The sequence below is a fragment of the Phascolarctos cinereus genome, unplaced genomic scaffold (genome assembly GCF_003287225.1).
Source record: "Phascolarctos cinereus isolate Bilbo 61053 unplaced genomic scaffold, phaCin_HiC Scaffold_4;HRSCAF=312, whole genome shotgun sequence".
NCBI lineage: Eukaryota > Metazoa > Chordata > Mammalia > Diprotodontia > Phascolarctidae > Phascolarctos > Phascolarctos cinereus.
In genome coordinates this window covers 288,668,108-288,682,394 of record NW_027555847.1, presented here as the reverse complement: position 1 = coordinate 288,682,394, position 14,287 = coordinate 288,668,108, and positions in this window count along the sequence as shown.

The window sequence follows — 14,287 nt, the reverse complement described above, 5'->3', positions numbered from 1 at the left end:
CATAGTGCTTGGTCGATAACATGTGATTAATACATTATTTTCATTTATACACTCATAATGAGATAGCTGGTGCTATTTTATAGCTTTCAGAGATTAGAAGTCAAGTTGGAAGTGATGCAAATTGCAACCTTAGATATAGTTTTTCAAACTTTGCATTAATTTTATTATCCTTTCCAAAGAATCCAGTCATAACCTGAATCATTTATATATGCCAAAAAGTGAAGATACTGTGTCACAATCATTAGCAATAACTGAATCCATGACTATCTATTCTGAGTCTTTTACACAGTGTGCTTATGGATCACACTGGATCATGGTTATAGTCTTAGCATACAATGGAAACTATTTTTCCTTCCCCCTCCTTTAGAGGGCTTGTGGAGGTCATACAACTGAATAAGTAGCTGCAAAGATCTACAGATCAGTGATTGCCCAATCAGTGGCATTAGTAGTTATGTACTGAACATAGAGAGATTTCATCAGGTTGGCATACACTGCAATATTGGTACCACTTGAGTCTATCATCCTTTTCCTACATGTGATCTTGGGTCATTGGGAGAGGACGCTGACATCTGTTAGCTGTTGCTATTATTGTCACAGACTTTTGAAATAGATCTGTCAAGGATGATCTTTATCTTGGGCAAATGGACTAGAGAGAAGGCACCAAAGACTGGGCAGTTCTTATGAGAAGAATCTCCAGTTGGGAACCTGCCAAGAATTTAAGGCAGAGTTTCTTGTTTAAAAATAGCCCATTGGGGCAGCTAGGTGCGCAGTGGATAGAGCACCAGCCCTGAAGTCAAGAGGACCTGAGTTCAAATCCGGACTCAGACCAAACACTTGACACTTACTAGCTGTGTGACCCTGGGCAAGTCACTTAACCCCAACTGCCTTAAAAAAAAAGTAGCCCATCAAGGGCAGCTAGGCAGTGCAGTGGATAGAGCTCTGGCCTTGGAGTCAAGAGGACCTGAGTTCAAATCTTGTCTCAGACACTTGACAATAACTAGCTGTGTAACCCTGGGCAAATCACTTAAACCCATTGCCTAGCCCCCCCCCAAAAAAAAGTAACCCATCAAAAATAGAATGTGACTATATCATATAGGAAATGCAATGAGAGATACTCACTGTTTATACATATCTACATGTTCTGCCAACTGAAAACCATTTCAGGCTGGGAGGACAATGAATGGAGAGAAATAAATTTTAAGTACTCCAATTAGGACTTAAAGGACTTAAAATTTCTAAGTAGGAACATTTGGTGACTTTAATTGACATTACTATAAAATATATCAGACTAGGAGAAAGAAAAAAGGGGATGGGCCGATGTTTCCAATATAAGGGCCTGAGTCACCTGGTAAAGTGGTAGAGACTGAACTGATAGCAACAGAAAGAGAAGGCCTAGAGGAATGATCATTCTATCCTTAGTTAAGCTTGAAGGAGTGACTATCTGGGGACAAGTAGGGCAGTGCAAATGGAAAAAATGCCTCATTAATTCTGGGACCTCCAAAATTATATCACTTTCTCTTAACAGGTGTTCATATTTCCCATGGGCTGGCTACAGGGCTGAAGTCCCAATGGAGGAAAGTCTTAGAATGAATCATCATTACAAACCCTGCCTTCTAAAGCATTCTACAAATTATTATTGTTATTGGAATTTAACACATGCTTCTTCATTCATCGATTCATCTGTAAAATTATGAGTACCTCTGTAAACTTAAGGACTTGAATTAGATGGCCTGTGAGGTCTTTTTGAGCTTTAAATCTATGATCCTACAACTAGGCTACTGTGCCATTCTTACTTCCTTTAGAACATGGAGATCCCTCTCAAATTTCATATTAGCTATTTTTTTTAAGTAAATATCTAGACAAGGAAAAAACTACTACTTCTCCGGCCCTATAATTTGTCATTATAAGGACCCAACACACAAGTATATTACCAAATGAACTACTTCATTTCTCTTTCCATTCAATCCATATTCTTTCCATCCAATTCTTCTATTATCCCTGACCCTCTTCTCCTTTTTTTGTGCTATTCTCTGTGTCTAGGTTATGGTTTAAAATACCTATAATAATGGGGCAGCTAAGTGGTGAAGTGGATAGAGCACTGGGTTATACAAACGTTAAGTATTTACTATAATTTTTTCTGAAAGTTCCCTCCATCCTATCCCCAATCCATCCAAATACATATATCTTACCACCAATATTGTGACTGAGGAAATTTAATGTAATACAACTTTTTAGTTCTTAAAAAAAGAAAAAAAATCCTACTTTTCTTCCAATTCTTTGAATCGTTGGCATATCTTTATGATTTTTATTTCGCTCTTGTGTGTGTGTTTGTGTGTTTCATCTTTACTTCTATGTCCTTCTCCTTATTCCACCTGCATCGTTTTGTTTTGAGTTAAAGCAACAATGTTTTCCAGTTGATCACTAGGTACTTAGGAGAGCGTGTAAAATGTACCTGCAGACAGCACTCAGAATTTTCCCCCAGAGTTTTTCCCCTAATAACCATACAAAGTAAAAAAAAAGGTAAAGGAAAGAAAAGCCAAGTAATATCAAACTCAAAAATAATCTGCTTTACTCCTTTTAGATGAAACTTACTTTCTTTTAAATCCTGAGTAGATAACAGCAGCAACAACATCAACAGCAACTAACATTTATATAGCATTTACACTGTGCCAGGCACTGTGCTAAGTGCTTTATAATTATTGTCATTTGATCCTCAAAACAATCCTGGGAGATAGGTGCTATTTTTATTCCTATTTTACAAATGAATAAACTGAGGCAAACAGAAGTTAAATAACTTACCCAGGGTTACATAGATAGTAAGTGTCTGAGGCTGGATTTAAATTCAGATCTTCCTGACTCCAGGCCCAGAACTCTATCTACACATGAACCTGTGTTTCTTTTTATTGCTCAAATGTGTTGTATCCTTAGAGCTCCTAAAAATGAAATTGCTTTATCACTCTGTAGACAGAAAGATATTGGAACTGAAATGGCCTTAAGATGCATCTAGTCTGAGCCCTTACTTTTGTAGATGAGGCAAGTAAGGCCTAAAGAATAAGTGCCTTGCCCAAATCTGACTTGTTGGAAGTAGAGCTGAGATTAGCACTCTGCCCTTCTGATTCTAATCCAGGGTTTTCTGCATTCTACCACGTTGCCTCCAAAACAATCAAACTTCTTTTAAAATAAGTATAAAATTGCCTCTAATGATACCATAGTAGCTGAATTCTATTTTGGTTGAGAGAAGAATATTATCTGAGTAGAACCCACACCTGGGAAGCTTATTCCCCTACCCCTTAGAAAAAGTCTATAGTGTTTCAATGCACAGTTTAAGAACCATCTGTTTAGAAAGGCTTTTCTCTGGTTGAGATAAACTACTAGCACTTCTGATCTGCATTTTTGTGGTTGGGTTTTGGAGTTTTTTTGTGCATACATGTGTCTTTGAAATACTTTCTAAATATCTCATCAATCTTCACAATATCTCTTTTGGTAGGTAGCAAGCATTATGGCTCCAAATGGTTATGATTTTTGTCATTCTAATAATAGCATTTTATTACCTCATTTAATGTGATTTTATTGTACAAAGTTGAGGATTTTAAGCACAGAGTCTTTTGCAAATGTAGTATCCTCCAAATTATAGGGTAGGTCCCCCAGAAAAGAATACCCTTCGTTGAAACTATTCTGTGTCCACAACTAAGACCATAGTTCACAATCCACTACCCATGTACTTACTTTTATTACTCAACAAGAAGATCAGACAACCAATGAAGCTATTAAATGAAATTGTGCAGTAAGAAAAGTAGAACAAAACATTTATCTCTTATATTTGTGGCATATTTTCCCATAAATACATATACCATTAGCAGGAAGATTGGATAGAGCAATGGACTTTGAGTCAGTCAGTCAGTAAACATTTTTTAAAGTACTTACTATGTGCTAGGAACTGTGATAAGAGTTGAAGTCAGGAAGAGTGGAATTCAAATCCAGATTCAGATACTTAGTGGCTTTGTAACCCTGGTGAGTCATTTATAGCCTCCTTTGCCTCAATTTCCTCATCTGCAAAATGGGAATAATAATAATAATATCAACCACCCTAGGTTGTTGAATGGATAAAATGGGAAACTACTTGTAAAGCACTTTTCAAACCCAAAAGTGCTATAGAAATACTGGTTGTGATGATGATGGTGAATGATGATGATGATGATGAATGATGACTACACAAGGAGAGGTCAACCCAATATCAATTCCCTGTGAAGCAAGGTGGCGTAAAGAGGGAGCATTATGACAAAGAGTAGAAAAACTCATCTGGCATTCTGCTGCATCTGGCCATGAAAGTGGTGGGACCAATGCTATATATGTAGGAACTGTGTCAAGGTATAAGCCTACTTCCTCAGAGACTGAAGTGGTACATGGGGAGAGGATGCCCCTGCATTATTGGAGGAAATGACCATAGGCTTAATCTTGCTCTGTCTATGAAATCAATAAATAGTCCTTTGTAAAAGTTATGTAGTATTGGGGCAGCTAGGTAGTGCAATGGATAGAGCACGGGCCCTGAAGTCAGGAGGACCTGAGTTCAAATCTGGCCTCAGACCAAACACTTGACACTTACTAGCTGTGTGACCCTGGGCAAGTCACTTAACCCCAATTGCCTAAAAAAAAAAAGTTATGTAGTATTAAATGATTAAATAGAACTGGGGAGGTCATAGTTGGTGAAGGTTCAAAAATCTGCAAAGACACCTTTGTACGCATGGAGGGAGATACAGCAGACCCAGCCCTGAAAGAGTGGGGCCAGAAAGTATATGCTTTACTTTCAGTATTCCTTTTGAATTTATTTTGATATTCTTTTCACTTTCACTTCTCACTGTCAGGTTATTCAAAGAGGAATAAGACATTGCTTATATTTAATTGCTGTTATATATGTAAAAACAAAACATGGAGAAAAACTGTGGATAAAAACAATTTAAAAAAATGAGGAACTCTCCAATGTAATTAGCCCTTTTTTTCTTTCAAAGATACAGTAGGATATCATGCCTTTGGCCACTGCATGTTTTACACGTTTATTTTAATAGTTTATGCAAAAAAAAGACCTGAATACCAATCAATACAAAACAGAATTTTGCTTAAAGGAACATTATATACTAAGAAATTCATGGCATCATGGTTTAAATGATGTGTTTCACACCATAGAGATACACATCTTTACATGTGTTACTATTACGTGACAATAAAACATTTAACAACTAGAATATTTAAAAAATTCACTGAGATTACAAACGCTCAAGCAAAACTTTGTAGTGTTCTTTACATGCTTTTGCCAAATAACAGACCACTTCTTATACATAACTCTTCTTGAATACCTATGTTCTATTTCCTTTCATTTGACCTAAAGCAGCTATAAGACCTGAGAAAAGAATAGGAAGGCTTCTGATTTCTTTCCCATGAATTGCCTCTTTTCTGACATTAGAAAGGGAACTGCTCTGAGTATGAGAAAAGTTTCCTTTTTTTTTTGGTAGTGATCTGTGGGTGACATGGAAAACTATTTTGATAAACATCCCTTGAGCAATGTTAGTGGTGGACCATGATTATAGGTTATTTTTTTTTAATGATTCTATAGTGCCCCCATTACTTGGCAGCCCCAAAATGTTCTTTCTTCTAGTTTCTAAGAGCATCAGGCACACATCTGGGTTCTTCAAATTCAACAAAAGAAAAGCCGGCAGGGTTTCCAGCAACCTATACACTTCAGTTGTTATCATTCAGTTGTTTCAATCATGTCTGACTCTTTGTGACCCCTTTTGGGGTTTTCTTGGCTAAGATACCAGGGTGGTTTGTCATTTTCCTCTCCAGCTCATTTTATAGATAAGGAACTGAGAATAAACAGGGCTAAGTGACTTGCCCAGGGTCACACAGCTAGCAAGTGTCTGAGGCCAGATTTGAAGTCTGGAACATGAGTTTTCTTGACTCCAGGCCCTCCAGTGTGCCACTTAGTTGCCCTATGAGGTATGTATTGCAAAGTGGTCCATAATATCCAAAAGCTTTTTCCAATTCTGTCTTGTCCTCATTCCCAAAGTTACCTTTAAAAACCGTATTATCCAATAAACAAAAGTCAGAATGAACCTCAAATACAATGCTGTCCTTAACAAGTAGAGATCAGATGTCTCCTGCTGTCCTAGATTTTCCCAGCTTCTCCTGGCTCTATCCCAGTGTTCAGCTATTGTACTCTCCCTCTGCCATATACAAAATGGTGATTTTTTCCCCCCTCTACCACAAAGCTTGTCCTTGTTTCTTATTCTTAAATAAGACACAGTATGCTGTTTCTTAATAATGAAACTGATTCTCTGTGTTTTTCTGTCCCTGTCTCCTTAGAGTACAAATATGATGAAACCTGCTCAGGAAACCACATGTATCCGTGGACTACCAGCTCAAACAAATTTGCTGGCATTGATTTTATTTCCTAGAGGAGTAAGATATTCGATCCCTCAACTGCTTGGTTCAACTGTGAACAGCTTAGAAAGTAGATCAGGTGGTGAAATTACCTCTTACAGCAGAAAATAGTATAAAATGCAATTAACAAAAGCCATAGAAAATGGAATCTTTAAGATGAAACCATAGATATATTTAACTTGACAAAAATAACTTAATGGAATTCGTAACTTAAGTAATATCAAGTTGCAAATTCACCCTAAGAAATGGTCCTCTGTGAACTATATACATTTCTACTTATGATTTGTGTGTTGAAATATGCTTTCCTCCTCACTGTGGATTCATAGTTTTTTTTTTCTTTTTTCCCCCCACAAATTCTATGTCTTTTATCCAGCTGAGGCCATTGAGAGATAATGAAAGCATAGCTACTTCTATTTTACTATTTGGAGAAGTAGTGGTGATTTCGGAAAGATATTAAGTAGAGAAAGTTATCTGATTCCCAAGTTAGTGCTTTACCCATTAAGGCAGTTCCTTAAGGCAGTATTTCTTCCCCTTCGAAGAAGTTTTTACAGCAAACATTCAGTCTTAGGCAAGAGCACCACTTCTCTTCAGTTGTATAATTAAGATAGAATGGTCATTCAAGTGATTTGCTATAGCTCCCAAAATGCATCAAAGCCTCCTACCTTCGCACTGTCAGGCAGTTATTACCCCCACCCCTAATATTAAATGGCATGCATCAAATTTTTAATTAACTATGTTGCTGTATTATTGGCTTGGGTTTGCACTTTTCATCCAGGTGAAGGAAAAGAAAAATACAACAATCTGAGCAAATGACTGCTCTTAGGGAAGGGACTTGTTCTCAGATTGGACAGATAATACATCTCTGAGTGAAGGTTTACGACTCCTCCATGAACGTCCTCACTGTCTCTGAAATTTTGACCCTTTGTTAAATTCATCCTTGGGTTCCTAGAACTTAGAACCTTTTTCACGATATGTTATTGTAAATTTGGTTCTCAGATATATTGATATCATAAACACTCAAATGATTTTTTATTAATCTTAAAAAATCCAGTATGTGACATCATTTAACATGGATTATTATTTCATACAAGAAAATGTGGAGCAAAGCTCCACGAGAAGTACTTGAGAAGCTCCTACGCCTCACTCCCCACTCTGTTTTACCTAGATATGCATTTATAATCTAGATATAGCTATTTTTTGCACACACATATGTTTGAATATCGCATTTGTGCACACATGCATTATATGTGTAAATCTATATTACATAAACATGTTTATATATATACATACATATATATGTATATTGCAGCAATAGATAAATGGAAGAGAAGACTTGTAATCAGGAAGACTGAGGTTCAAATCCTGCCTTATACACATACTAGTAGTGTGACTTTAGGAAAGTCATCAATGGAATTACAAGTCTGGACATACACACAAAATGATACAAAACTTCTCTAGGTGTTTGCCTTTTGAAAAAGATACATTTGGGTTGGAGCAATGTGAAAATAGCTTATGATACACTTAGCAAGGTGACAGCTTTATTTTAATCTTGGTTTCAATTAAACTTGAAATTCATTGCTAAAAATCTTTGTCTTTGTCTTTTTTTTTTTTTCAGGGGTTTAGAAATGTTGTGTATGGAATATACAAATCAAGGAGCATTGCTATCTTATTGCCCTGACATTTGTATGTGAATATCAGTCACATTTAATCTTTTCTTCAACTATCAACAAAATGCCTTCTGACATTATACTCTAATTTTGCAAGATACAGAATCAGCCATCCTAAATGACAGAGGTGGCTCAATTTAATGCCTCATTTTTCTCATTTTCTAGAGGCTGAAAATAGATAGATTTTGAAAAATTCCTGTCTCTGCATATGAATCTTTGTGAGTGAAAATTATATTGACTTTAACATTTAATTTGCAAGAATGCTTTGGTATATTTGAAATTGTTCCTCAAAATAACTTTCTTTTTTTGTGTCCAACAATAAATATCTTTAAAGTAGATAGTAGGGGCAGCAAGATGGTTCAGTGGATAGAGCACCAGCCCTGGAGTCAGGAGGACCTGAGTTCAAATCTGACCTCAGACACTTGATACTTATTAGCTGTGTGATGCTGGGCAAGTCACTTAACCCCATTGCCTAGCAAAAACAAAACAAAACAAAATAAAACAATAAAGTAGATGGTGATATTAAGATTAAGATATATGAAAACTATAATGAAATATACTCATATTCAGCACTTCATCATCAGGGGTGGGAGAGGGGAGAGTCAGTATCTCCAGCATAATGGACAAGGCCACCATCATTGTAACATGCCAAGCAAGGGATCTTTATTTTGGTCTTTATTCAGCACATCAAATCAGTGACTAAATTACCCTGTCTCTTCCTCCACAGTAATTCAACTTTCTCTCTAATTCTGGTGTCATTGCCCCAGCTCAAACTTTCATCCTCTCTTGCCTGGATTTACTCTGAACTATTCTTTAGCAGATTTCTCACTTTTAGCACAAACACATTTAACCTAGGATTCCAACCAGGACTTGCCTGCTACTGGGCTATGGAAGGATATGTTACTCTTAATTGGTGGAAAGAATTCTGTTACAACACTGAGGACGAGTGTGAAGGGTAGAGTTGGTTCCCAATATTCTTTATGAGAGAGTTGTGTAAAAGACTTTGGAAGTGAAAGATATGTAGTAGAAGCTGTCTCATTTTCACCTTGCCTCTCTAGACAATTCAGAAAGACCATCTTCCTGAGTGAGGCTGAGTTTCCATCTCAGTTCAAATCCTGCTTCAGACACATACTAATAGTGTGACTTTAGGAAAGTCATCAATGGAATTACTAACACACTCACAATAAAACACCTACAAAATGATGCAAAGCTTCTCTAGGCATTTGCCTTTTGAAAAAAGAGGTTTTATCTCAATCCCAGAAAAGAGCTGATTCACTCTTCCGTATTTTCTGGTACATTCTCCGACTTTTGTTTGCTGTTTGTTTGGATAAATGTGTTTACTTACTATTTATTTACTATTTGTGATGGTCTTTTGTGTAACCAGACTTTTCAGGAAGGAGCTAAGCTGGTATTTGGAAGCTTGACTACTCTCCTTAAGAGCAATGATGAAAGCAGCCTTTGTTTTGAACACCCCAAAAATTATATACATAGATTACTGATATTTAAAGGTATAGGTAGATATAGTAAGATGATCCTCTTAGAGCTAGGAGAGAGAAAGAGAGAGAGAAAGAGAGAGAGAGAGAGAGAGAGAGAGAGAGAGAGAGAGAGAGAGAGAGAGAAAGAGAGAGAAAGAGAAAGAGAGTCCAACTTTGGTTCTTTTCCTGTTCCCCTCAAAGTAGAAATCACAGCCTCCTTTAAAGAGTTTTGGGTAAGATTCCAGAGATAACCATCAGCCACTAGAGAGCTGAATCTGCATTTTTAAATAACTTGTATTTGTCCACAGGCATACCTATTTTTTTTTTTTTTTTGCATCTAAACAATGTTAACAAGATGGCCCTGTCTAAATACTTTTTCTCTTCAATGTGATAATAGAACTTTACTGCTAATCAGCTTCTGAGGTAAAATCATGACCAAGATGGTTAAATCAAGAAATCCCTATGTTCCATACATAGTAGGCACTGAAGAAATATTTTCTTATTAGAATAGAACAGAAGAAAATGGAATGGAATAAGACATGGAGAAAAAAGTCTACTCCTATGGTGTTTTTGGCAGACTGTATTTTTCAGGAAGTCCCCCATAATATACTTATGGCCTTAATCAGTCAAAACTTATTTAGCCTTCATTCTCTGGCTCAAGCAGATTAATGACTTACCATCCTCAGGACAAATACTTACTGAATGAATGAAAAAATTCATGGCTGAATAAAATATAAGAAGCATAAGACCTAAGTATTAACTTAAAATCTGGAATTTCCTTCCCAGGAAATTTTCAGTATTTATTAAAACAAGAGGGCACTCCCCTTCACATTTCAGTAACTCTGACCTCCTCTAGATCATCTTCCAAACTCCATTGCTTACCCACTACCACCCGATTCCTCATTCTCATTCCCCTCAACCCTCCCAGCCCAGAGTTTCATTCTAATTCCACTCAGTCCTTCCACTGTACCCTCTGGAATGCCTGTTCTATAGACAACAAACTTTCTTCATTTTAAATCTTTTCCTCTCCCATTTCTTCAGTCTACTTTTAATGAAATCTGTCTCGGCCTCCCTGACCACCCTTTCTAGTACTGGCTGTACCTTCATTCACTTTCCACAGCTCATGTATCAAGGCAGGAGAGTTAGAGTATTATTTGCTCCCCATTGTCAGTTCCAGCTTCTCTACCTTCCTCTATCACTTTGTGAACTCTCCTCCTTTGAGGTTCATGCTAGTCCTATCTACCATCCAATTGAAATCCTGGTAGCTGTTGCCTACGTATCCCCAGGTCACTTTTCTTTTTGCCTCAATGAGCTTGATACCCAGTTTAGAATTTTTCTCTCCTCCCCAATCTCTGTTTTCAAACTAAGGGATTTCAAAAATACATATTGAATCTCCCTCAAATACTTTAACAGCTCAGTTCTTCAACATTATCACTTTCCATGAGCTCCACTGAAATTGTACTTTCCAAAGTTATTAGTGACATCTTAGTTTCCTGATTTATGGTCTTTTCTTGATTGTCATTCCCCTTGACCTTTCTGTAGCCTTTGACACTGTTAATTACTCTCTCCTCTTTGATATTCCTTTCTCTAAGTTTTTGAGATACCTTGCTGTCTCCTGGTTTTTCTCCTACCTATCTGACTACTCCTTCTCTGTCCTATCTCCTTTGCTCAAACCGCCTTCAGATCATGTCCTCTAACCATAAGTATTTCTCAAGAGTTGTATCCTAGGTCTTCTTCTCTTCTCCCTCTGTACTACCTTACTTTATAATGTCATCATCTCCCATGGATTTAGTTGCCATCTCTATGCTGATGATTCTCAAAGCTACTTATCCTGCCCAAAACTCTCTAGTGACCTCTAACCTCACATTTCCAACTGTCTTTCAGACATCTTGAACTGCATGTGCAGTGGTTATCTTAAATTCAATATGTCCAAACCAGAATTCATTATTCTCCCCCACCCCAAATCCACTGTATCTCCTCCTGTGGCAACACCATCCTCCCAAACCCTCAGGTTTGCAACCCAGGAGTTATTCTGGATTCCTCACTATTTCTTACCCACCCCACCCTCCATAGCCAAGATTTTTCCAAGACCTGTTGATTTCACCTTTACAACATCTCTTATATACCATCTTTTCTCCTCTAATACTGCCACCACCCGATGCAGTCACTCATCACCTCATACTTCTACTATTGCAGTGGTCTGCTGGTGGATCTGCCTGCCTCAAGTCTATCCTCACTCCAATCTACCCTCTATTCAGTGATTTTCCTAAAATGTGGATTTGGTCATATCGCATATACACCCCTCCACTTCCCCCAACTCAATAAGCTCTAGTGGCTTCCTATTGCCTCCAGGAGCAAATACAAAATGGTTTATTTGACATTCAAAGCTACCTTTCCAGTCTTCTTATATTTTACTCCTTGACTCTTCCCTCACTTCTCGCACTCTTCCACCTAGTGACCCCAACCTACTAGCTGTTCACAAACAAGACACTTAACCTCTAGTCTCTAAGCCTTCTCTCTGGTGGGCCTCCATGTCTGGAGCACTTTCCTTCCTCCATTTTGACTACTGAGCTCTCTGGCTTCCTTTAAATTCCAATAAAATCCCACTTTCTACAGGAATCCTTTCTCAATGCCTCTTAATTTTAGTGCCTTCTCTCTGTTAAATAGTTCCTATTTATCTGTATATAACTTACTCCATCTATATTGATTTCCTTGTTGTCTCTCCCATTAGACTGTAAACTCCTTGAATATAGGGATTGTCTTTCACCTCTTTTTTATCCCCTGTGCTTAGTACAATGCTGACACATAGTAGGTGCTTAACAAATGCTTATGAATTGATAGAACAATAAAAACTATCTTTTTGCTAAACTTAAAACTAGCAATAGCAGTACTTTCATTACATTACCTCAGTTCATAAAGTAACATAATTTTTTCTTGATAATAAATAAGATAGATTTTAATTAAGGATATTATATCTATTCTCTATTCTCTTCATAATTGCCATTTGGATAAGAAAATCATGCTGTATCTTTTGTTATTGTTTTTTAGAAAACTAGACAAAATTTTTATGCTTTCTCTATTCCTTGCAAGATAATAGTCTTATCTAAAACAATATATTGCTTTGAACTTTTTGCCACTTTGCTCTATAATTGGCTAGTTATACTTCTTCTCTGATTTTAGCCTCAAGACTCTCTTTGAACAGGAGCTAACAGGGCCACCTATGCTGAGAATGTGACTAAACATCTATTGTTCACTCTCTTGGTGGGAGAACAAAGGGTGAACATTTTTCAGCAGTCGACATCCTTCCTCCTTTTGTTCCCCTGCTCTGCCTTTACTTGTTTTACCTAAGGCAAGAGGGAACATTGGAGAAAAATAACAGAATCATAATATTTTCAGGTTAGGAACTTAGAAAAAAAACATCAAGTTGAACTCCTTCATTACACAAGAGAAAGCTAGACCTTAAAGTTTAAGTGGTTTGCCCCCAAGTACATGATAGTTGGCAGGACAAGCACTAGAATTCAGAGACTAGAGCAGGAGTTATGCTCCATGGACCCCTTCATGTTGAATGAAGAACTTCTAATGCTTATTTTCACTATGCTCTCTATATCTGCCCAAAATATTTCTCAATCTGCTATTCTGCAAATAAACATTATTGTCAAACTTTCTCTGATCCTAAATATTATGGATTTTCAGGAATAATCATATCTCAAAACAAAACAGAACAGCCCACCCAGTGTCTCAGTTTATGCTCTCTTATTTGTTCATTGACTCATTCAATCATTCTGATAATAAGACAGGTACCTGTGGAAGTTATCTTAGCCAAAGCTATTGCTAAGAATTCTGGTACAAATGGAAAATTCAGTTGAGTGAAGTATCAGAATAAGACTTTGTTGTAGTGGCCTGGTGATGGACTGGTTCTCTGTTTTCTGAAAACCAGCTTTCAGAAGTTAATAGATTGATCACCAGGCTGGTTGAAGGACACTCAGAAAGACTACCTAGCAAGCTGCTGATAATTGTCATCAGAATCAGTGAAGGGAGTACCCTGATTACAGATCTTTGAAGTATTTAAGTAAATATCCCTTCTAAAAAGCCCATTATCATTTGCTATTATACATTGATGCAGATGTATTTCCATATGGTAGTGCCTTATTGTTAAAATTTTCAGCAAATTGAAGTAATGAAAAGGCAGGAAACACAGATTACAGCAATTTCTGATCAATTCTAAACCTGAATACAACCAACTTTCTTCCCTAAATGGAATTTTTTTGATGATTTTTTACAAGTGACCTACTAGAGAGTAATACCCCGTTTTACTCTAAACACTTTTCACAATGAATCATTAACAGTAATCACTTCTCTATCAAGTTCAATTTTTCTCTTGGCAATAGTGGAAGATTTTTTTACTTCATATTAATTTCAAACATTCATTGTAAGAAGGACCGATTTGAAAAAAGTACCTACACATCTGTACAATAGTTCATCATTCATTCATTTTTGAATCAAGACTTTCCCAAGCATTTACTACCTGGATGGCCTTGTCCCTTCTTACAATACATTAGAGTAGACAGACAACAAAATTAAACATAATAACAACAACAAAATAAAAAGGAGAAAACAGCCTATGATAGGTACTTCATCAAATGTGGCAATGAGTCCTGGGTCTGAGTGTAATGCTATAACTAGTTGTACAATACTGAATAAGTCAGATCA